The sequence below is a fragment of the Dermacentor albipictus genome, chromosome 9 (assembly GCF_038994185.2).
Source record: "Dermacentor albipictus isolate Rhodes 1998 colony chromosome 9, USDA_Dalb.pri_finalv2, whole genome shotgun sequence".
NCBI lineage: Eukaryota > Metazoa > Arthropoda > Arachnida > Ixodida > Ixodidae > Dermacentor > Dermacentor albipictus.
Genome location: NC_091829.1, coordinates 69,433,998 through 69,458,250, shown reverse-complemented (window position 1 = coordinate 69,458,250; position 24,253 = coordinate 69,433,998). Strand labels below are relative to the sequence as shown.

The 24,253-nt window shown below is 45.2% G+C and overlaps 1 protein-coding gene and 1 long non-coding RNA gene across 16 annotated transcripts in view; one reads left to right on the top strand and one right to left on the bottom strand.

Annotated features, from left to right (window-relative positions):
* LOC135908575 (E3 ubiquitin-protein ligase Topors-like) overlaps positions 1-24,253 on the bottom strand; it is a 323,708-nt gene that overhangs the window by 27,950 nt on the left and 271,505 nt on the right. Inside the window, exon 1 of one of the 15 annotated variants that reach the window (XM_065440391.1) lies at positions 21,528-21,544. The exons of the other annotated variants lie outside the window; for them this stretch is intronic. The gene's annotated coding sequence lies outside the window, so the exon portion shown is untranslated. Of the gene's footprint in view, positions 1-21,527; positions 21,545-24,253 lie in introns of those variants that run through there. 15 annotated transcript variants of the gene reach the window in all.
* On the top strand, positions 835-13,751 carry LOC135908579 (uncharacterized). Its single transcript, XR_010566359.1, has 4 exons — positions 835-992; positions 1,964-2,064; positions 2,557-2,643; positions 13,481-13,751. It is a non-coding gene; the product is annotated as an uncharacterized lncRNA (long non-coding RNA).

The window sequence follows — 24,253 nt, the reverse complement described above, 5'->3', positions numbered from 1 at the left end:
ACAGATACAGGACTCGACGTAATAGTTCTGCGGAAACCCGCAAGGTGGAGAGAAGTAATTAATAAAGTGAAAATCAGACATCCACCCAATCGTAGCAGTTGCTACAATGGAAACCCATATGATTGCATTGAAAGAAAAGCCTCGCAATTGAAGAAAAATTAGTACCGGACCAGGACCGATTCTTCAACTACGAGGCTTTTCTTTCAAGGAACCCGTATGGGTTTTTATTGTAGGAACTGCTACCATTGGGTGGATGTCTGACTTTCCCTTTATTAGATGTAGGACTCTTAACATTCGAAAACGTTCGCATAGGAAGAAACACCGTGGGCCACACTAGGTATACTCACCAAGCGCGCGAAATAGATCATCCAGGTCTTATCGATACTCACTGGGAAAAGGCAATAATATTCGAACAAATTTGATGATGGAGTCAGTGTACAGGAAGATACTTTTTTCAAGGCACCAATTCTTTTTGTTGTTGTCTAATTGTACTACATCAAAATAATAATAAAATATATTGAAACAATCTGTAAGAGAGGGAACACGTACGAGTATTTAAGGCGTGCAAACCAATCCCGCCCGTAAAGGAGAGACGTGTGGATTTGCTCTTTCTGCCGAGTCAGCAGGCGGTGCCTGTAACGTTCGTGCGCGAACACGCGCGAAAAGTCTGCACATATTAATGCAACGCGGCAATAAAACATGCATGCGAAATGAGGCGCTGAGAGAAACGTCGCGCAGTCGTTTTTGTTCGATGCAATAGCGTTTGCTCGTAAACGAGGCGCCTTCTATTGCGCTAGTATCGTTAGAGGTGGCTTAATTTTCCACTCGCTTTTCATACGCCCCTTTTAGGGTGAGTTTCACTTTTTCATAACCCCGCAGAAGCGTCGAAAACAGGTGGTGGGGCCAGGATAGTGACCACGTCAAGGACATTCCCACTTCAGCACTTCTACAGGACACTGCGCAGTTTGGAGCAGAGCGGGCTCGAAGAAAAGGTCAGTCGTGAGAATGGCTTTCGTTGCGAGGCTAATAGTTTATAACTGTAACGTGAGGCCTATACACCTTTAGCTCTGATACTGGCGGTGGTGCTCATACAGTTTAATACAATTATCATAGGGAACCGTGCCGTCAGCGTCTGCGGCAGCTGCGAGCAGAGCAGCTCTGTCGGGATGGGAATGATGGGTAGCGCACGAATTTGCGTAAACTTCGTCATTCTGGCGTTCGATGGCTTCGTGACATTGCAAAGTGAGCGTTTTTTTGAAAAGAAAGTACCGCGTTGCAATAATCAAATCAACATTATTAAAATTGTTCGAAGGCAGGATTCGAACACGAGGCCTCCAGCACAGAGGCGTGATATATAAAGCACAACGCCACGAACTAACTGAAAGAGTTCGTTAGTGCGACCATATGTTCACTCAATTAAGCATTTCAATTTCTCGTAGAAGTAGCGGCCCCCTCATTGAGGAATTTAGCTCAAAGTTTAGAATTGTTCTGTGTGCCAGCGGAAATTTTCAAAAAAATCGGTGCAGCTAACAAAAAACAAAAAAACCCTTGTAGCCCGAGGACGACACATAGTGACTTTCCCAACACTTCGTCGAGTTTGACAAATGTCGCGGCTGCTGTTGGTGTCAGACCTAGTTACTGTACCGAAACCCCTAGTAAAACAACATCATCGTGTAACTCGAAACAATCGCAGATAATATTTGACGACTCACAGTATTTCGAGTAGGCACATCAAGAATCGTTGAAGTCGATCGGATTATGAAAATATTACATGTTAGTGTTGCGTAATAAATGTTGGTGTTGTTTATGTTCAACTTTGATTACGTAATGCAGTTGAAGATGAAATACGAGTCTGATTTATATGTACAAGAATTATACAAATACCTACTTTTTCTATGTATGCAAATGAGGAGTATATTTGAAATGCGGATCAGTTTTTGACAATTTTCTCATGTGTGCGCAGAATATCTTTGTGATACGAAAGGCCTGAAAATGACACTGTTGCTGTGGACTTTTGTGGGAAGCCTCTTCTTCGTTTGCGCATCGAACATAATCGCCGAAGTGGTATGAACCCGACTTTTCGTTTCTTCTCACCTATTTGTGCGCATTTGGGGGCCGAACTTACCGATTTTCGCTAATTATGTTTTTCCTAATTGCTGTTTTCTATTGGCAGCAAGCCAGAGGTAATGTTCGAAATCCCGATTGCCAGCATGGATAGTTTTTTCGTGTACACGTGCTTTGTTTTTCAACACACTGTTGAAGTCGGCGAATTTATCGTCAAGGCGTAGTAAAATTAAAAACGAAGATATATATATATATATATATATATATATATATATATATATATATATATATATATATATATATATATATATATATATATGTAAAATCACATCGCACTTCAACGTGCAAGAACCATCAGATGTAATAACGATGCTAATAATCAGTAACAAAGGAGTCAACACCGGTACCTGAAATTTTAAACTTGCAGGACGGTCATTTTCACTATGATCACCTATTTCCGGAACTGACGCTCATGTGTGTTCTTTTCTAAAGCGAGGGATGACAACACCGGGATCTCGGCCAGCAAGAGAGCGCGATCTTATGGGTGACTTTTATGGCTGCGGTAACGTCTCACAGGGGGTAAGTATTGTATTACATGGTTCAACGTGATGGTGGTAGCCAAAGTATTTGCCGCAGGCGGCGTTGTCCGTGTCGTACTGGGCGTTCAATTGCTATGCTTGAAGGGGTCCCGAGAGGAAAATTTGCGCCTTCTGTATTTTGCGTTGCTAGAACGTCCTGGACATCAGAACCCTGGGAAAAATAAGTAGCGGGTCTCATAGCGAATAAATAATACCCTACTACTTGCTGCTGGACTAGTCAGTTCATACATATTAGGACGTGTTGAGAAGGGGGACCAAAATGTTTCATTTAAGCAAAGCATTAACACATTGCAGTACCGCAATACAATAGATTTTCTACGAACCTGCGTTTGTTTCGATTACCGGGAGGTGCAGGTTTGGTGACGCAGAATGTAGTCGCGTGGCCACGGAACATCACAGCGATTTATCATAGCGCTCGTTCCATCGTCTTCTGTGCCACTATTCGTTGCGCGTTTGGATGTCTCAGCTTAGCAGATAATCGAGAGAGTATAGACCCTCTATGTAGGTAGACCACCCACCATTAACGTGGTCTACTTATAGAGTGACTTCTTCAGCAATTTACAGCGAATCATGTACATTCTACCTCAAGGGAATGTTTGTTCTCAGCTAGAGCGGTAATATCGTGGGTATTGCATTTCTTTCCCTTCTTTTTTTACGTGTCTTTCATTTGCGCTGCGGTTGTCTGACGCACCTACGGATGAGCGACGAAGCAGCGATAATACGACGGGTGGAACGAGTTACCATCCGCCATGTACCTGTTTGCTAAATGTTTAGGGGGGGGGGGGGAGGGGTGCACGAGATTCGCAATTGTCCAATGTCGTTTTCCCGCACTGGTCTGTGAAGTCATAGGCGGGACATAATATAGGAGCCTATGTGAAAGCCGCGGGATTGACGCGAGGTATCTGTTGTACGAAATAATGGCCTCAATACAGCGTGCAGGGGAATGGTAGTTGACTCGCAGGTTCTTGGTCACACTGTCTATATTCGGTGCCAACCTAAGAATAACAAAAACAATAAATGGTATGCGCGCTGTTCAACTCAAACACAATTGGTAAAGATACTTCAGCCAATTAGGTTTTTTTACTTCACTGACGCCAAGTGGCTTTGCGTACTTAAAGCGGAAGCTTTCCCCGCGCATATCACTCTATGAGCGACTGTTTTCTTTTATTCACAAGTTTTCCAGTTTGCTTAAAGAAAAGCAGAAGGGTCAGGCCTAAAGGCGCTAGCATGCGCCTGACTGAGGCCCTGTCCCCTCTACAATCTGCCCTCCAGCGAAGCAATCAGGAGAGCGTAAGAATGAGGAGGAAAGGGAAAAAAAGTGTTGGGGGGAATTGAAGAAGAAATTTATGAGGCAATTTCGATCAAAAACTTATACATTGCAAACTAAGAAAAACAAGCACACAATGTGCAACCAAAAACACATCGGAATGAAACCGGAAGGTCTCGGGTAGATTTCGTGAGGGATCTTGATATCGTCTCTAAGCCAAAGGCAATATTTGAGATTGAAACAAAGAACTCTTGTTTTTCAAAATCAGCCTAGCATTTACATCGGCAAAGCAACGTCATCAAGCTATCAGCGGACTTCTGCGAGCTTCGTAATCTTTCAGATGTGAAGGGTAGGGGGCACTGGGTTTATTGTGGGTGGAGCGTATTTGTAATTCTTAGGTTGCCTATCGGTCTATAGAGATTGCGAACGTTTTTCATCCTTATAAGAACGCGTGGCAGTGACCCTTTATTTCAGCAAGTTGGTGGTGCGCAGCCTAGAGTTTCATACAATAATTACCAGATGGAATACCGGCGCTAATGCCTACGGGAATGGCAAGCGGGGCGGTTCAGCGAAGGAAGTTAAAAAAATAAATCTGGGGTGGCAGTCCCCGTAGTTTCTCAGCAGCACAGGTGAAGCCAGAGCTTGTGTTTACTTCTACTCTGAAAGATGGCCGCGACATCGGAAAATTGTGACAGATCACGTGCCCTTTGGTCAGGTATTTCAAGCAATAGGGGCATGTGAAAATAAAAGCTGGAAGCTATTGCCTAAAATGTTATCTTCGGGTGCGTCATAATATCATGACATAGCACAAAATAAAGAAACAAACGTTTAGCTTCCTTCCCAAACCAGTGACCGAAAGAAAGACGTCCAACTATATCTGCACGGCTAAATTCAGCATACGAAATAGCACAGAGTGGAAAAAAGACGTTGTGTATAGCCGTTTTTGTGTCCACGCTGGGGCAGCAGTGCATTCATGACCCCAGAAAACTTCCGGTCATGCATTTCTGACAGTCAAGGTAGCCAAGAAAATGGAGTATTTTGCGCATAGCCACATATTATTGATTTGGTCAGATATAAAGAAACTGCGGCATGTGCGATCTCATGTACGAACTTTTATTGCTGCACTGAACGTCAACAAATTCACTTGCAGAGCATTCCAACGTCAATGCGAAAGTGATGCCAGCTGGAGGGTTCCGTAAATTTTTAGCCTAATGTAACTTGTGTTGTTCCAGAGGGCTTAACCGGAAGTCTTCTGGGAATGCTGTTTGTAAGCATGAGAAGAGTCTATATTCGATTTCATATTTGATAGTGTTATTTCTTGCCTATGGTAAGATGGCGGTGGTTCGGCTTCACCTTTGATGCGGGATCTACCCTCCAGCAATTCGTTTATTAAACCTCCTTGGGTTCAGCCAGCATGGAAATGATTGGAGAGTACATGGATTTGCTTAATACTTCGTCCTTCTTGCTTTAAACGGCTTCGTGACTTTGTAAACTCGCCATTCTCAACAAATCAACGTGTAACAAATCATTTAATGAACATTAATAAAATTGTACGATGGCAGGATTCGAACGCGGGACCTCTACAAGCACAGATGCCCAACGTTTAAACCTTTCGCTGTGAACGCGTGCGTCGACCACCCGGCATAGAACGCCCTTATGAATTTCTCGGCGAGTCAAGCGAACGCGCTGAGACGCTTGGCGCGTTTCGATTGGGTCTCCTCGAACCGCTGCAATTAGCAGCGATTGTGTGCGTTCGCCGAGTATTCTGCACTTTGGAGAAGTATTAGATTGCTGCGAAATTTAGGACGGCGAAGGCAGACAAGGTACGTTATAGACAAAGCCGCAAGAATCTCTCAATCCACAAGCACGAAGATCAGACAAATCCATGGGCTATACTCATCATTCCCATGGTGGCTGAACAATTGCAGCGCCAGGGTTCCCACTTATAGTCATTATTGAAGGAAACTATGGTTCGCAATGCCTGTCCTTTAGCCCTCCATTTTTGGCGTGCGCATAGAGTTTTTCCCTATAACATTTAGAGGCAAATCTGGCGCAACCGTCTGTGGGAGTTTTCTACGGGGCGCTGTGCTTTCATGGGAATGACGGTATGTGTGTCTGCGAGGCTTGTGTTGGCTGGTGTTATAAGCGACTTCGTCTAAACGTGGATACGGCCATCAAAAATATCGAGTTCTTAAAATAAAATCTTCAGAAAAAGTTTTCCTTCACCCATATTACATCTTCTAATGAAGTTTATTCACCTAAAATGCATAACCAAGCGAAGAAAAGCGAGAACAGACGACAAAGTGTTCCAAAGCGAGCGTGAATCTTGTCGTCTGCTGTCCAACTTTAGCGGCTCGCTGACACTTACTACATTTCATATAATTGTACATGTAATAAAAGGTTTTCACGATGAAACAAAACATGTTTTTGTGTAATATTAAAGCTAAAAGACCTTTTCACGTGAGAACGAATCATTGTGACAAACGAAACGGTGCTTGCCAGGCGCGTCTTCAAGGTGTCCTGGCTCTCCAAGAACGATGCCAATCCGAAGTCACAATATGCTGGCATTCCGATGCATACCACAGCGAAGCAGTGCCAGATGCCCTTCTTGGTAATACAGTGAGAAACTATATGGAGGTGCCGTTCGCTGGCACTGTTTGCTTCGAGGTGCCAAACCTCACTGCTCAATAATCTAACCTATATCCATGGGCTTTCTCAACGTGCACATTAACCAAGGTATCCGAGCGCTTTGCACTCCAACCCCATCAAAAGGCGGCCACCTTTGCAGGTATACCCAAACCCACGACCTATCATAGTTCACCAGCACAATATTAACTATCTACCGAGGCATCATGGCGTGCGTAAAAACAGTTTGGAGCCAGGATGTCGCACTTTGAGCTGAATTTAACGCATCCACATAATTAAGTCGATGTACTTCGGCTTTGCTAAAGCTTTGTGAAAAATCTATCCCCGCCTTTGATGCCGTAAATGGCAACATTTTTGTCTATTTCAGCAACCAGTGAACTTACCTTTCTTGCAGGGTCATAGTGCAGCTGTCCCGGTTGCTTGCCCAGGAACTCAAACGCATCCAATCGAACATTATTAAACGTGACGTCAGTCTAATTTCGCACAAACAGAAATGGCGGTAGCCGAAGAACATTTCACTTCCGGATACTGTAAGCATGCGGTAACACGTATGCAAGCGCCGACACAGAAATCGGCGAAGTCATCGCAGTTTGCGCAGGCTTCGTATTGGTTGCTGTGATCTCTCCGAGTGTCTGCGTTCTTAATCGCGTTGTGTGATCGCAGTCGCAAAGAATGCTTCGCACTTCTTTTCTTGGGCGCCATGTTACAGAGATGAACGGGAGCGCCATATCACTGCATCTTAGGCAGACATCTCCTAATCAACCACATGAGTGAAACCGCTCTTGAAAAACTGTTCTCAAAAGTGCCCTTCGCACACAAAGTGGTGTCCGCTGCAGCTGTCGTCTGCGCTGAGAACGTTGCTGCTTTAGGCCCTCTGACTTATAGTTCAGGGCGAAGAAATAAGTGTAAATGATGATCGTTCTTTTGAGGCAGAAATACCGCTACTAATTGGCGCAGAGTACCGGTAATTCGGCCTCGGAGATGAGCCTCCACTTAGTTTGCCGCCAACTTCTTTTTTCCGTAGAAGTTTTCACATCTTCTAGCAGCTTGTAAACACGCAATTGCAGGGACCTGTACCTCCTCACCACACAAACTGACGGCTACAGACGTTATTTTTTCACCTTACTTGCTTTGTTTGTGGCGCGCCGTCTGCCCCAACTACCAGACAAGCATTTCTTCCCGACGCTAACTTCGAAATCTATATCTGTGTGTCTTGACGACCTAATAGCTATATCTGAGACTGCAAAGTTTCTTGTTGTAGTTTTATACATGCACCTGAAATTCAATCTTCATGCGCAATCGCTTGTCCGTAAGATTTCTTTTGAAATACGTGCTATAATCAAAACCCACACATATTTTTTTCAGCCGCACGTTGTCGATTCCCTTTAGCACGCGCACATTTATCTAATTGCATATCAGCATCTGGCAACACAGCTCAGCCAACTTGAACGCCTGCAAAATCTGGCACTTCGTCACGTGACTTTTAGCAACTTCTTGTCCAAAGCAACGCCACTTTATTGCAGTTTACACATTCATCCACTTCATCAGGTCTTTCAGTTAAAGTTATCAATTGTGATATACAAGCTATTTCATAACAATGCAAATACAGATGGCTTTGTCGCTGAATTTTTTTTGTAAATACTAACATTACTAGGTTCTCTGAACTCGATAACTGTGTTTTACCTGAAGTGCGCACAAACTGAGGTAAGTTCGCTACCACATTTGCGAGAATCACACTGTAGAATTGTATTCCAAAAACCATTAAACCATCAGCCACCGAGCATGTATTTGAGAACCAACTTAAGACATAGGTAGTGACTACAGCGATGGGGCCCGGCTGCATTGAAGCTTCATTCAGTTATGCTCTGTTTGGTCGCATACAAAAGCGGGCATTCGGAATCATGACGCGCTCGAGAACCGATACACCCAGCAGGCCGCTGTTCAATCAACTAAACATATTGCCATTCGATCTTATGCGTGAGCATGAAACAGGTAACTAAACAGTTAACGGAATTATCCTTTCCCTGTGACCATATTCTTTTCAACATCACGTTTTACCAGAAGTAATGCCGCTGGAAATTTCAACCTGCCTCCTGTACATAATGGATATGGAAAAAGACTGCTCGAATTTGTTGGAGTTAAGACAAGGAACAACATATCCTCCAAAACAAAAGAAACACAAAATTTTGGCAAAACACTATTTGTTAGCTATAAACCACTGATTTGGTGCCTGTGTCCTTGCTTGGCGTTCTATTTCTTGCTGTTTGATAATTTATGTAACTTGTGATCATTTTTATGCATGCTGTAAAAAAAATATATTTTCAGTTTTTAATGTGCTGATGTGTTGCATTCATGCTCTGTATTAATTCCCCTAGGTTTGTACCGTATATCTTTTATATTTCGCATATCCGGACCCATCCGCTAGCCTCCCGCTGTTGCGTCCAACAGCGTTTTGCGTATGCAATGTAACATCTATGATGATAATAACAAAGAAAGAGAGAAGGAAACTTCACTGGAATAGAAAGGGAGCGGTAAAAAGCACATTCAGAAAAGGCACGGCATATGTTCATGTTCAATAGACAATGACTATTGTACTGGATTAAGAAAAAGAAGCAGCCGGTAATTGCTCACTTAGAAGGCCTATGAGCATACAGTGCGATATGCAACTTGAGAAATAATGGTATTGAAGCTTCCGAGACTTCAGAACGCAAAGAAAATACGGCACATCACACCAAGCACTATTACTTAGGGCGCAGGGCATTCCCGCTGCCACATCCTAAATTAAATAGGCCGCAGGCGGTTACATTAAGGCTTCTACAGACACGTACGACCCTAACCCGGTCATCATTAATAAATTTAATCCGGACTGCGGGGTTTCAGTTTATTGTAGTAAGTGTGGGGGTTTGCTCGATTTACAACACATGCTGTGGCGCTGCTTGGCGTTGGCCGGTGATGGTTCTCGAGGTGAACAGTGGTGGCAGCGAATGCTGCACAGTGAAGTGCTGGCGGACCAATTCAGGGTTGTCCAGAGGGCCCGTGTGATGGCAGAGGGGCTCGGCCTCTGTGCCGACGTGGGAGCAGCCCGCATCAGTCCCAGACTGATCCCTCAGGACCTAAATAAAGTTCTTCATACCATACCATACAAGTCGACTGTCATATGCATCGAAGTCCCTAGCTATAACAAAATTATTTTTGAACAGCTCTGACAGTGTCCATGCAACATTGCTTGCTTGCGTACTGTCGAATCTTCGCATGCAGCGGCCTAAAGCTCACGGCGCGATGCGAAGATGCGGTCGCAGCGAAAGCGAGACTTAGTGCATGGTCATGCATGCAGACACGCAGTTGGTCGCCGTGAACCTGAGCTGCATTGAAGCTTCAATCTGTTATGCTCCATTTTGTTACACAGGCAGCGCACTATAAGAAAATATTTCACATGGTTTTCTCTCGGCGATTGCCTGCCCTTCACGCAAGAAACCGGTTGGGGGGAATCGATCGTGGCGACCGCGCGCAGTGTCCCAGCTTACTGTACGTTGCAGATAAAGAGAAGACCGTTATGTGCTTTCCGTTTGTCCGAGATTATTATCTTGAAGGCAAAATGCTTCCGTCGTTTCGAGAGTACTTGCGAAAATGTCCAGGAGGGTTCCCCCGCAGTATCTTTATTTCGGGCCGATAGCCATACCTGTGCAGAGCGCGCAGCGTTATCCCTCGGACTACGCAAGTGAGGCGCTTCCGACAGATGGCGACCCCGTGAGTCCTCGCCCCCAATACCGACCCTGTCGCTAATGTGTTGTTGTTAAAGTGACGGAGCCCGTCACTGTATTTATTTATTTATTTATTTATTTATTTATTTATTTATTTATTTATTTATTTATTTATTTATTTATTTATTGTACATACTTTCAAGGCCGGCAGGCACAACAGAAAGGACTGGTAGAGTACAATATTTGCAGAACGAGAAAAATGAAGGAACTATAAGGCACTTTGAACAGCAAGCTTGAAATTGGTGCTGTCACAAATGGTGACTAAGGAGGCGGGAAGGCGGTTCCATGCAGTGGCGGTTCTTGGTAAGAATGAAGAATGGTATAAATTAGTGCGGCAAGTTGGCACTTCAACTTTGTATTGATGATCGATGCGAGATGAGATGTAACTGGGTCTGGTGAAGAGATTTTCTTTCAGGAAAGGATTGAGGTAGTATATTTTATGAAAAAGACAAAGGCGAGAATGCTTGCGACGTAGTGAAAGGTCAGGTAGATCTAATGTTTGTTTCATGGATGTTACGCTAGAATGACGTGAATAATTAGACAGGATAAAGCGCGCTGCACGGTTCTGAATGCTTTCAAGTGAATTAATGAGATTGGAATGAGCAGGGTCCCATATGGCACACACATATTCTAATTTTGGACGGACGAGCGTTTTGAACATGGTAAGCTTTAGTGAGGTCGGAGCGGATGCAAAGTTTCGTCTTAGATAACCTAATGTTCGGTTAGTATTGTTAGTGATATATTCAACATGCATGTTCCACGAAAGATTGCTAGTAATATGCAGGCCAAGATACTTATAAGAGTTAACAGCCGACAGGACAGTACCATTAATAGAATAGGGGGGCGGATCAGAAGGGGTAGAGCGGCAGGAGACACGCATATGTTTGCATTTATTTGTGTTAAGCTGCATTTGCCATTTGTTACACCAATTTGATACACTAACCAGATCATCTTGAAGCTTACTGGAATCGTTAAGGTTAGTTATTTTGTGGTAGATGACGCAGTCGTCCGCGAACAGCCTAATGATTGACTTAGAGATACAGTCAGGAAGGTCATTAATATAGATTAGAAAAAGCAGGGGCCCCAGTACGGATCCTTGCGGTACACCGGAGGTAACTGAACAAGGTCTAGAGGTATAATCATTAGCGGTTACATACTGGGTCCTGTTAGAGAGAAAATCCTTAATCCATGCAAATACGTTTGGGTCAATATTAAGAAGAGAAAGTTTGAAAATAAGTAAATCATGAGGAACAGAATCAAAAGCTCGCGAGAAGTCCAGAAATACACAGTCAGCATCAAGTTGCTGATCTACATTAATAAACAAGTCATTGGTAAAAGACAAGAGTTGGGTTTCGCAGGAAAAGAATTTTCTAAATCCATGTTGTGCGTTGTTAAAGAAAGAATTCATCTCGAGGAAATTAATGAGGTGTGAATAAATTATGTGCTCTAATATTTTACTTGGAATGCATGTCAATGAAATTGGCCGATAATTATTGGAGGAATGAGTGTCACCTGATTTATGGACCGGAACCACCTTTCCCACCTTCAAGTCTTTGGGCAGGGTAGAAAGCTGAAGGGACTGGTCAAAAATCTTCGATAAAATAACACTTGAAAAAACTTCAGTACACTTTAGCATTTTTGAATTAATGAAGTCGGGACCACAGGATGAAGAAATTTTTTGATTTCTGATAAGTTTGCCGATGCCAATCCAGTCAAGCGAGATAGGATCCATAGGCGGAAAACTTGGGGACGATAAGAATGGAAAATTTGGCTGTACTGATCGCTGAAAAAATGACGAGAAGGTATTATTCAGAATTTCGCAGCACTCGTGAGTTGGAACTGGCACGTCTGATTGGATTAATTGAAGAACATTCTTTTTAGTACCTGCAACAATAGACCAAAACTTCCGTGGGTTAGAAACCAGAAACGAGGGCAGAGTATTATTTAGGAATGTGTTTTTGGCACTGGCTGTTGCCGAACAATATTCACTGGCAATGCAGTGATATCGAGACCAATGATCAGGATGATTTGTAGCTTTAGCGTGGCGAAACACCCGTTTTTTTTTTTTTGTTGCGCAGGCGCTTTAGTGCATTATTAAACCATGGTGATCGGGGGTTAGAAGGCACTCCTCTTTTAGGTACGTAGCGGTCAATTATCGACAAGACAAGTTCTTAAGTAGTCACTACTTAAGAACTATCTTATACAACTCTTCATCCTAACAACCGACTTTTGTGATTGTAATAATAATAACAAACGTAGCAACAATACTAGATGTTATATTGCTTCCATTTTGTTGTATTGTTAACTGACTCTGCTCATTTATTACAGAAGATTTCTTTGTCATTTTTGTCCTAATAAACAGCATTATACTTTGTATTGTTGCGTGTCCGAAACGCTACAGTAGGCTATGTGTAGAGTATTGTGTGTCTGAATAAGAATTTTTAGAGAACAAGCTCAGCGTAGCGTAGACGATACATTGGGAGTTACAAGGGTAATAGGAAACAAAATAGATGTTGGCCGGACACATAACGCGTAGTATAGATAGTCGGTGGTCTTTAAATGTTGGGGATTTGGTGCGAGCGGAAAAGGACAGCGGTTGCGGAACACTAGCGAACTAGATGGTGTGATAGAACAGAAAGATAAAAAAAAACATTTATTGAAGAGAACAAATAAAAAGAATTATCTCTGTGCTGCTTCTGGCTGAATCCCTACATTTAGATTTTTCGTCGAACACCTCAGCAGGGATATGGGCGCGAGTGGTGGCATAGAAAATTTTCCGGAATGGAATGCATTATATAGCTATTGATGAAATAATGAAGATAGATTTTCTGACAGGGGGCCTGCGCTCTGACCTATACTTATATTATTTAAATTAAATATCAATTATATCATAATATATAAATAGGATAGCAATAATAGAAGTAGACCACATCCATGTTGAATAGAATAGCAAGTTTAGAAAAGTTCTGAGAGTCTTTCTGTTTTCTGTTCTTTGGAAGAGTTCGTTTGCGTGACCGCTTCGAGCATTATACGAGTGATGGTACTAACATATTCACTGCCCTTATATGCCATTACATGCCTTTATATGCAAATGTGCTGCGGTATTCTCACTGTTGCCATTTTCGTTTTGTTTGTCGTCGCAGTGCTTCGACAACACTCAATGCTGCGAGCACCTGCATTGCTACAACATGCGGTGTGTCCCTTGGAGCCATCGATGAAAAATCCGGGGTAAACCCCCGAGGGCCGCTCAGAAAGTGGGGCTACCACTGGGCGAAAAACAATTGGGGATACCTTCCCAACTAACCGGAAAATGGCTTACAATCTTGTCGACACCACAGGCCACTCGCTCTTTCTTCATGCCCGATAGTTATATGCTACAGTGGGTACGCCCGGAATAAAATATTTTAAAGTGTCGCCAATAAAGTGGCTTCGTATTGCCACGGTGTGTTTCGTAGTTGCGCAGTCTATATAGAGTTCAGCGGCGAAGATGATTGCACGGCACGCTCTCTGAGTGGGTGTGGTGACCGAAAGTCTCAGAACTTGCTTAAGCAGCGTGACCGTGTGATCTCTTGATGCTGATTTATTATTATCACCTTCGAAACGTGGCAGTGGCGAATAGTCACCTAGGCTGCTTGAGCCAACCAAGTTATATATAGATACTTATTAGCCTAGTATTTAATGTGTCGTCAACCTTTCTCCATAAAAAAAATATATATATATATATAGTATACATAATTAAGAGTGTAACATATGCCTGACAGGATGGACGGACGGATGGATCCTATGAGCGCCTCCTTTGAAATGGGGTGGTGGCTGGCGCCACCAAGCTTCTTACTTCGCCGAATGTCTTGCCTATCTTATTTTTCACAGAAAAAATTCAGTGCCCTTCCAGTCTGTGAAGAAGGTTGACCAGCGAAGCAGTGTACCTGGGCCCCTTAATGGCGAACTGCACCTCCGCCGGGGTTGGCCCGGCATTTCGCTATCTTCTGGATCGGCCCCCGTAAGGGGAGTGTTTACCGCCTGCGTCACCTCCGCCGCGGGTCGGCCCGGCATTGCACTATATTCGAGATTTTTTTTTTTTTTTTTGTACACGCGGACATGATAGTGGGGAAAGTAGCCCTGAACAGCTTCTCTGTAAAAAAAAAAAAAAACAAAATACACAGCAACGATCTTTCTGGGCTATTATTGGGAACTTCGCTTTTGTACGCCCCGTTATTTGTAGTCCCCCTAATTCCTGCCATCAAACTTCCAACCACCTTTTACTATTCTTCATTGCGGACATGTTTTATGTTGAACCCAAGGGCTTCATGTAGGTCAGCGGAGCCTAAACGGACAGCTGTGTAATTATCCTCACATTATAGTGCAACATGTTCCATCTATTGCCTTGTTTTACTGCAGCAAACACGTGCTCCTTCCTTGGTGTATAGCTCGCTCTGAAGTACGCGTTCCAAAGCACATACTGATATCGCTTCGAATAGTAGAGAACTTCCCTTTGAGTTGTCATCAATTGTTTATTTCGTGACTTCGTTTTTACTTCTTAGGCTGTTACTCGCTGCCATCTTTTTTCCATTCCCGCCACATACGAGATTGTCTCATCCTATTTGACTTTGTGCTTAGCGTTCTTGGTAGCCATGTTGCTTACTATACCGGCCACAAACTAGCTGGTAGGTGACTCAGTTAGTTTCCTTCACTGTGAGTCGTTATTATTCCTGTGCATATTCTTGACCACTGTCGAAACGCCCCTTACTTTCTTTCATATTCCTAAGTAGTTCTTTGAAATTAATTTTACACTAAGCTTCCCTCAATTCAAACCTTCTCTAACCCCGTAACATTGCACTGCTTCATTTCTTGTTTTCCCGTTAGCGCCGGTGAGATGATGACGACGGTGATGATTACTGGATTCCCGGTGAAACCGGGTGTCCACGAATAGTCCCTTAATTAGGTTTTTCTACAGCTATCGCTGTCAAGCCGTTTGCCTACCTGATGTCGGTCTGAACTTTCGTATTTAAAACATTTGTTAATATACTACGCCATTATTTACACTTGCAATGACTCCGGTTCGATCAATCTCTTCCAAATCTTTTCTTCCACCAATGCTCTGATCGTCTCTAATTTATCTCGAGCGCTGACCTGTGAATCCTTCCGTCTTCTTCGAATCCCAATGCTTGCGGGAGGTGTACACTCCAAGCGGGCATCGCTTGGTCAGCATCTTGGCATTCCATTACGATGTGCCGAGTCGTATGGTATGGAATGAAGAACTTTATTTAGGTCCTGAGGGATCAGTATGGGACTGATGCGTGCCGCTCCCACGTCGGTACAGAGGGGCCGAGCCCCTCTGCTGTCAGACGGGCCCTCTGGAGAGCCCTGAGTTGGTCTGCCAGCACTTCACTGTGGAGCGTCCAGCCTTTTTTTTTTTTTGCAGCACACATATGCCGCATCCTCTGAAGAATATTTGCTCCGACTTTATTTTTGTCCTCAGACAGCCTGCTTGGGCCTCAAATAGCAAGGCACTCCCTATGGCGTGATTTCTTGCTGCGCTGACAATCGCGGCAGGTCTTCACGTACCGTTGTACAACATAATAAAGCCGGGGCCTGTAATACTTCTGTCGTATCCTTGCTAATGTCTTAGCGAATCCCAGGGGTCCCGCGGATGGCTCATCATGGTAGGCTTGCAAAATGTATTGGCGCAGCGCCGACGGCATGGCAAGGAGGTACGTATTGGGACCGCTTCCGCAGTATTTCCTGTAAAGGACGTTGTTGTGCAAGTAGTATGATGATAAGCCGCGCAGGAGCGAGCGGGGTAAAACAACTTCAACTCCTTGAAAGTGCTCGATGAGTGGCAGCACCTCAGGGTCAGCACGCTGGTGATCAGTCATCTTTATGGCATCGATAACGCCGACAAATGGCAAGTCATGGTCACGGTCCGATGACGTCGTAGGGAGTGGTGCGCGTGACAAACAGCCAGTGTCACTGTGCTTCCTTCCAGATCGGTAGACAACTGTAATGTCGTACGCTTGTGGGCGCAGGCGTGCTAGTCACCTGAACGTGCTAGTCTGCCTGAAGGATCCTTGAGGTGGGCAAGCCAGCACAGCGCGTGGTTGTCACTGACTGCCTTAAAGGGTCTACCGTACATGTAAGGTCGGAATTCACTAATTGCCCGCACAACCGCTAAGCATTCTTGTTCAGTGCTTGAGTAGTTTTTCTCAGCCTTGGTGAGAGTGTGGCTTGCATAAGCAATGGTGCGTTCCGCGCCAGCTTGCCACTGCACAAGACCTGCGCCGAGACCAGAATTGGTCGCGTCAGTATGAACTCCAGTGTCAGCGTCTTCATCGAAATGAGCAAGTATTGGGGCCTCTTGCAAACGCTTGCGCAATACATTGAACGACTGCTGCTGCTCGTCCGCCCAAATGAAAGGCACATCGTCACGTGTAAGCCGTGTCAGAGGCTCAGTAATTCTCGAGAATCCCTCGACGAAGCGCCTATAATATGCGCACAAACCAAGGAAGCGTTGGACAGCCTTCTTGTCTGTGGGTGGTGAAAACTCGGCGACGGCAGCTAACTTGTCAGGGTCTGGTCGGACGCCTTGAGGACCAACGACATGGCCAAGAAATTTGAGCTCTTGGAACCCAAAGCAGCATTTTTCAGGCTTGATGGTGAGGCCGGCAGTATCAATCGCAGTGAGGACACTCTCGAGTCGTGCGAGCTGTTCGTCAAACGTGTTCGAGAACACGACGACGTCGTCCAAGTATACGAGGCAGGTTTGCCATTTGAGTTCAGCAACCATGGTATCCATCATCCGCTGAAAGGTAGCAGGTGCGTAACAGAGACCGAATGGGAGAACTTTGAACTCAAAGCCCGCCAGGTGTCACAAACGCCGTTTTTTCACGATCCTGTTCATCAACTTCGATTTGCCAATACCCTGATTTAAGATCCAAAGAAGAAAAATACTTCACATGTTGTAGACGATCCAGTACGTCGTCGATGCGTGGCAATGGATAAACATCGCGCTTGGTGACACGGTTCAACTTTCTGTAGTCTACACAGAAGCGTAATGTTGTCTTTCTTTCTGCCTGACACTACAGGGAAGGCCCGTGGGCTGGTGGACGGCTTGGAGCATTTTTTTCACCTGATGCTTGATCACTTCCCTTTCCACTGGAGACACTCTGTGAGGATGCTGACGAACAGGACGTGCCGACTCGTCCGTAATGATGCGGTGCTTTGTGATGGACGTGCGCCGCACTTTGGATGACGTTGAAAAACAGTCCGCAAATTCATTCACGAGACTCAGCAGACGATATGTCTGGTGGTCTGGCAGAGCGGCGTTAACGTGAATCCGTTCTTTTAGGCTGGGTAACCCCGATTGCTGAGGCGATGCGGTTTCCAATGTGGCAATGTCAGTAACATGAGTGATTTCGCGAAGGAATGCGATTGTTGTAACTCGGGGTGCACGCCGATATTCGTGGCTAAAGTTTGTTAGCAAAACGACTGAACATTTGTTTCACACTTGAAGAAGCCATCTGGCTATACAAATGTGGCGCTCAAGAAGCAGCGGCATGTTCGCCTCAGCAATTCCTTCGGCGTCGTCCTCCACGTCGCATAGGACAAGGGTAAGCACGCTGCTCTTGGGCGGCCACGTCACGTGATCGTCAGCTACGCGAAGCGCGACGTCATGGTCGTTGCCATCACTATTCGCTATGGCTTGCGTAGTAGCGAAGCCGACTCTAGACTCTGGCTGGTCGATGATGGCACCGTTCGCCTGAAGGAAATCCATGCCGAGTATAATGTTCTTTGGACATCAAGGAAGAATGACGAAGTCGCCGATGTACGTGAAGCCCCGAATGTTGACTCGCGCCGTGCACAGGCCGATTACAGTTATGAGATGCCCTCCTGCAGTACAAATCAGAGTTCCGGTCCATTGCGTCGAAACATTGTTCAGTATACGCGCGAGATTCTAGCTCGTAACAGACGTGTCCCCACCCGTGTCGATTAACGCCGCGACTTCGTGGTCATGTATGGTAACTGGTACGTCGCAGGATACTGACACGGAACTACGTTGCTTTCTCTGCGTCTCAATTACGTCATATCGCGGTTGTCGTAGTGGAGGATCTTCAGCTTTCGCAAGGTCAGTGACCTCACGTCCGCAGGTCGCTGGACTCAGTTTTCCCGGGAGGCCGGGCTGGGTGAGCGACGCCTCGTTCCTCTCGGCGTGAAGAGGGGGCTGAAAGACCTGTTTCGGGAGGGTGACGGTGACCGGGGTTCACGGAATCGTGGGGCAAACGAGGTCCTCGCGTCCGCGAGGTATGCTACAATCTCCAGGGGGCGTTCACCAATGTGCGGGCATGGCGCATTCAGTGAAAATCCACGGAGCCCAGCTCGGTGGTAAGGACACGCCCTGTAGAGGTGATCGGCTTCACCGCAATGAAAACACAATGGCCTCTGGTCTGCGGTGCGCCATACGTCGCTCTTGCGGGTGGTCGTGTTTCAGTCATGAATGGCGTTCGGCGAGGCCTAAAGTCGCCAGTTGCTTGTTAAACGGCGCGCACACCATGAAAGTCCGGGACGTCGCTCACATCACGAAAAGTCGGGGACAACGAATTTCGCGCTGCTTATGCATACGACATGCGCGGTTTTGGCTGCCGTACCGCGTGCTGGGGTGCGTGGCTTCGCTATGGGACTTGGACTGCCTGCCTGATTTCCTCCCGGACGACCTCAGCCAGAGCGAGTCGCTGTACCGATGCTGGAGCCACCTGAAGCTTTCGGAGCTCTTCTCGAACAACAATCCTAGTAAGCTCCCGCAAGGCGTCGGTATTGTCCACGGGCAGAGTTAGAGGGTCACGCCATAGGGTCGACACGTCACGGTTGTGCTGCCGTGTTCGCTGCTGCAGTGTCTTTTCCATTGATATGGCTTCCGCGAGAAACTCCGCAACGGTCTTTGGTGGGTTGCTTATTAGGCCTCTGAATAACTCTTGCTTGACACCTCGTATCAAGTTCCTGAATTTCTTTTCTTCCGGCATGGAGGGATCCGCGCGTCGGAAAAGTCGGCACATATCTTCGACAAACATTGCCGCGCTTTCGTTCGGCCCTCGGTACTCTCGCTTGAATTGCAGATTCAGCTGGCTCCTTGCGATCGAGGCTGGCGTATGTGCCGATTAGCTGCCTTCGGAATTCGTCTCATGTCGATAGGGCCGCCTCACGGTTCGCAAACCATGTCCGCGCATAGTCTTCAAAGGCAAAGTAGGCGTTGCGTAGCTTGCGCTCTGGAGAGCAGCCGTTGTATTCCGCGACACGCTCAAAGTGATCGAGCCAGTCCTCTACATCCTCGAAGGTGTCCCCATGGAAGGACGTGGGGATTCGCCGCTGGTTGAGGACGACCTCGGTCGGCGCAGTCGTGGAAGAAGATGGCACCGACGTACTCATCCTTCTGACTTGGTTGGGTAGCCGCTCGTTTTCCAGGCGGCAGTCCTTGAAGTCGGAGGCTTGTCCGTACGGACCGGACTTCGTACTGGGCTTGTACACAGTGTTCGATCTGGGAGTGGTAGCATGTGCCCAGCGCCTCAACCAGAAAAACGTAACGTGGATTGGAGACGGAGTGTTACAAAATAGACGTTCCTCTTTAATTGCGACCAGAAGAAGAGCGTGCAGCTTACGCACTTCATCGTCTTTCGTGGCGCCGACCTTTGCACGCGAAGTCCTGCGGTGACGGAGCCCCACATCTTCGTGTCAATATCTGACCGTGTCGTGCGAAATTCGAACCCCAACCCGTTTGCACTTCTAAATAGGGCCTCGGCGTGTGAAGGGACAGAGACACTGGTGAGGTCTGCCCTACCACGACCAACAACAGGGAAAACAAATAAAAAAGACGACAACGACGACGACGACAACAACAACAACAACAACAACAACAACAACAACAACAACAACAACAACAACAACAACAACAACAACAACAACAACAACAGTTATCATGGTTAGACACTTTTTCAGGACGACGACAACGATCTCGATTACCCCTCGCTTGAGTGGGACTGCATCGTAGCTATACCTTGAACAATTTGGTCTTCATCGCATAGTCCGCATTGTATTGCGTTTTGCTTCCATTGGACGGCATTCTAGCATCACTTTCAACATGGGCGCTCAAATTTGTGGCAAAATGCACCCGTCTCCTTATTTGGGAGGAATACTGTGTTGCATGCCACTGCATGTGGCGGCCAACCCTGGCGAAGAATTTCTCAGAAGCTGGTGCTGCTATTGGAATTTATACGAAGGCTAATTGCTATTTCAATTTATCCCTTTTTATCTAAAAAAAGAAAGATTACGTGTCTTAGGCCCTGACTTATTATTCAGCTCTGCAATTGTAAAATGTGCATCAGGTAATCTGGAAAGACAAATTAAACAGATTCAGGTAATTAAACTGATTATACTGCTCAATGTAGCACACTCTCTGGCGTCCATCACTGCCGTGTAGATCTCGGGCAGTGAAAATAACAGCATTGTCTCGAGTCTACAATTTTCTGATGACTGGAGACACAAGCGCCGCCAAAACAACCTTGATCGTCTGTTGTGTGGCAACAGGCTTGAACGCAGCGCTCCTACCCCAGCCAGACTGTGCGCCAGCGAGAAGACCTGACAAGCAGCCCGGTACGTCGTTCTGCTTTCTTGTGCTTTGTTTTCCTTTATGCACAATAAAGATTTTATTGAATTGTATTTATTTCGCTGCCTGTGTTTCGGCTGATGAGCTGGCATCTTGTGTGCGGCGAAAGAGTTCTGCATGCAGCAGGCCATCTCACTACACGTCTTTCTTTTTTTAGGAATGCACTTGAACTCGAGGTCCCCTTTCCTGACGTCAGCGCATAAACATCAAATTCTAGACCTCTTCAGCACGGCAGAATGTGCACGTGCACATTGAGAACAGCTGCACTCGTGCCTCAAACGCGGAGGGAATGCGTAATCACGTACAGGGGGCTCGCTTGACCGGCGACGAAAGCTGAAGGGCCTACGTGCGGCGTGTTTCCAACCCGCAGTAGCAATTAGGAAAGCGGCTGGTATGGCGAGAAACGTCGCGCCCGGGTAACGTCAGACGACAGCGTTGGCTACTATAGATCGATGTTTTAAAGTGCACAACGGACAGCTATTTTGCTAGAATGGGGGGTTTGAGTAAATGGCGGAGACGAAATACGAGCTGGTCCGAACCTCTTCAGACGTTATTACGGGTATCCAAATGCAAAACACCACCAGGAGGATCCATGAGGGAGCTGCCATTTCACGGGCATTGCCAGCCTGAAAGCAGTCGATCCGTAGAATAAGTGCATCAATATTAAAGAAACCATCTAACACATATATATATATATATATATATATATATATATATATATATATATATATATATATATATATATATATATATATATATATATATATATATATATATATATATATATATATATGTCGCATTTTCACGAAGGAAGCGAAGACCTTCGTGTGCTAAAGTTGAAGCTTTTTCCTTTTTTATTGGGGTTGGCGCATCATAAACTGAGTTGCTTTTTAACCCCCCCCCACCGACCGACCGACCGACCTAACTAACTAACTAACTAACTAACTAACTAACTAACTAACTAACTAACTAACTAACTAACTAACTAACTAACTAACTAACTAACTAACTAACTAACTAACTAACTAACTAACTATGACTAACTATGACTAACTATGACTAACTAACTGACTAACTAACTAACTAACTAACTAACTAACTAACTAACTAACTAACTAACTAACTAACTAACTAACTAACTAACTAACTAACTAACTAACTAACTAACTAACTAACTAACTAACCAAACAACTAACTAACGAACTCTTTATAAGACTGAGCAGCCAGGCAGCTTCATTTCCTCTCTGGGTATTACGGACGGGGAAGTGCAGTTGGCCAAAATGGCGTTAAATCAGCTATAAGGAACGTTTATATTTTACTTGTTGTACGAAAGAGCACACACTTTCTGTTCATATAGGCGTCATTTTTAACGCAGTAAATATTTGCCACAACATACTGTGTGTGTACGTGGGTTGTCCCAAAATTTTCGATTTCAACAGGGACGAAGTGGTTGACGTAACTAATCACATGCCACATTCAACGCAGTGCCCTCGATTATCCACACACTCGGCCAAGAAATGTTTCAGTACTTGAATCCCCACATAAAATAACTATGTTCTCCCACTTCGTGGAAGACCTCAACATTTCGAAGCAAAATCGCGAAAATCAGCCTTTACGTGCCGCAGGCAATGACCAATCAGGACAGCGTAGTATTCTACAATGATTTTCTGTTCTGCCATTTCTAAAAAAGAAAGCCCACAAGCAGTGGGCTCTCCGAATTACAGAAAATAATAGCCAGTGTTTTCCGCGCTCAATCTACAGATCGGATATTTTTATTTTTGTCGCTGGGGAGGAAGGCTGGTTCCACTGCTTTGTGTGCAATTCACTTTCAGAATGGAAGCGGTGCAATCAAGTGTCATCAACGATTACGAGCTGCATTGGAAGTGCCCTGAAGAGCGCAGATTGTGCTGGAAGTCGGGTACACCGTACACCTTTGCTAAACGGCTAAATAGGTTAATCATATTTTACTCCGAATGGTCTGCCTATCGTGAAAGACAGGGAACAGTGCACACTAACAGTCAGCGCCGTTTCGTCCTTTCCAACTAGCCCAATATTTTTCCTTACTGCGAGAGGGGATAACTAGAGGTAGTGGGATCAGCATTTGAGATGACTGACAACACTTCTAGATGGCGTGCTCGTAGCATACCATGATGACACGGGCGTCGCCTTGAAGCATTTTAATGGACAAAAAATTATTATTGGGCAAGTCGCCCAATCGAGGGTGGCTCTTCGGTTACAAGCTTGCCAATGGATGCATTTCTCATTGTTTTCCTACTGGGACACAACCCAAGCATTACCACCATTTTGTACGGCATGAGTTGGTGGCGAGCTCATAATGATAAATTTTCGCCACTGCTCCTAGGAAATGATAATGTCCACAACTGCTGTTCCGAGGCCGCAGACTGCCTTTCGACTCTTCGAAGTCACCCCTGCATGGTTGTGTGGTTGCGAAGTACAGAGACCCTGATTATGTTGGGATGTTCCTGCAGTATACAGGCAATTCACCTAAAATAAAATACTGAACAGTGCGAACAGATATAGGACTCGACGTAATAGTTCTGCGGAAACCCGCAAGGTGGAGAGAAGGAATTAATAAAGTGAAAATCAGACATCCACCCAATCGTAGCAGTTGCTAGAATGGAAACGCATATGAGTGCATTGAAAGAAAAACCAGCGCGAATTTTTCAACTGCGAGGCTTTTCATTCGAGGAACCCGCATTGGTTTTTATTGTAGTAACTGCTACGATTACGTGGATGTCTGATTTTCCCTTTATTAGATGTAGGACTCTTAGCATTCGAAAACGTTCTCATAGGAAGAAACACTGTGGGCCACACTATAGGTATACTCACCAAGCGCGCGAAATAGATCATCCAGGTCTTATCGATACTCATTGGGAAAAGGCAATAATGTTCGAACAAATTTGATGATGGAGTCAGTGTACAGGAAGATACTTTTTTCAAGGCACCAATACTTTTTGTTGTTGTCCAATTCTACTACATTGAAATAAAAAAAAATATATTAAATCAATCTGTAAGAGAGGGAACACGTACGAGCATTTAAGGCGTGCAATCTAATCTCGCCCGTAAAGGAGAGACGTGCGGATATGCTCTTTCTGCCGAGTCAGCAGGCGGTGGCTGTAACGTTCGTGCGCGAACACGCACGAAAAGTCTGCACAATTAATAAAACGCGGCAACAAAGCATGCACGCGAAACGATGCGCAGAGAGAAATGTCGCGCAGAACTTTTTGTTCGATGCAATAACGTT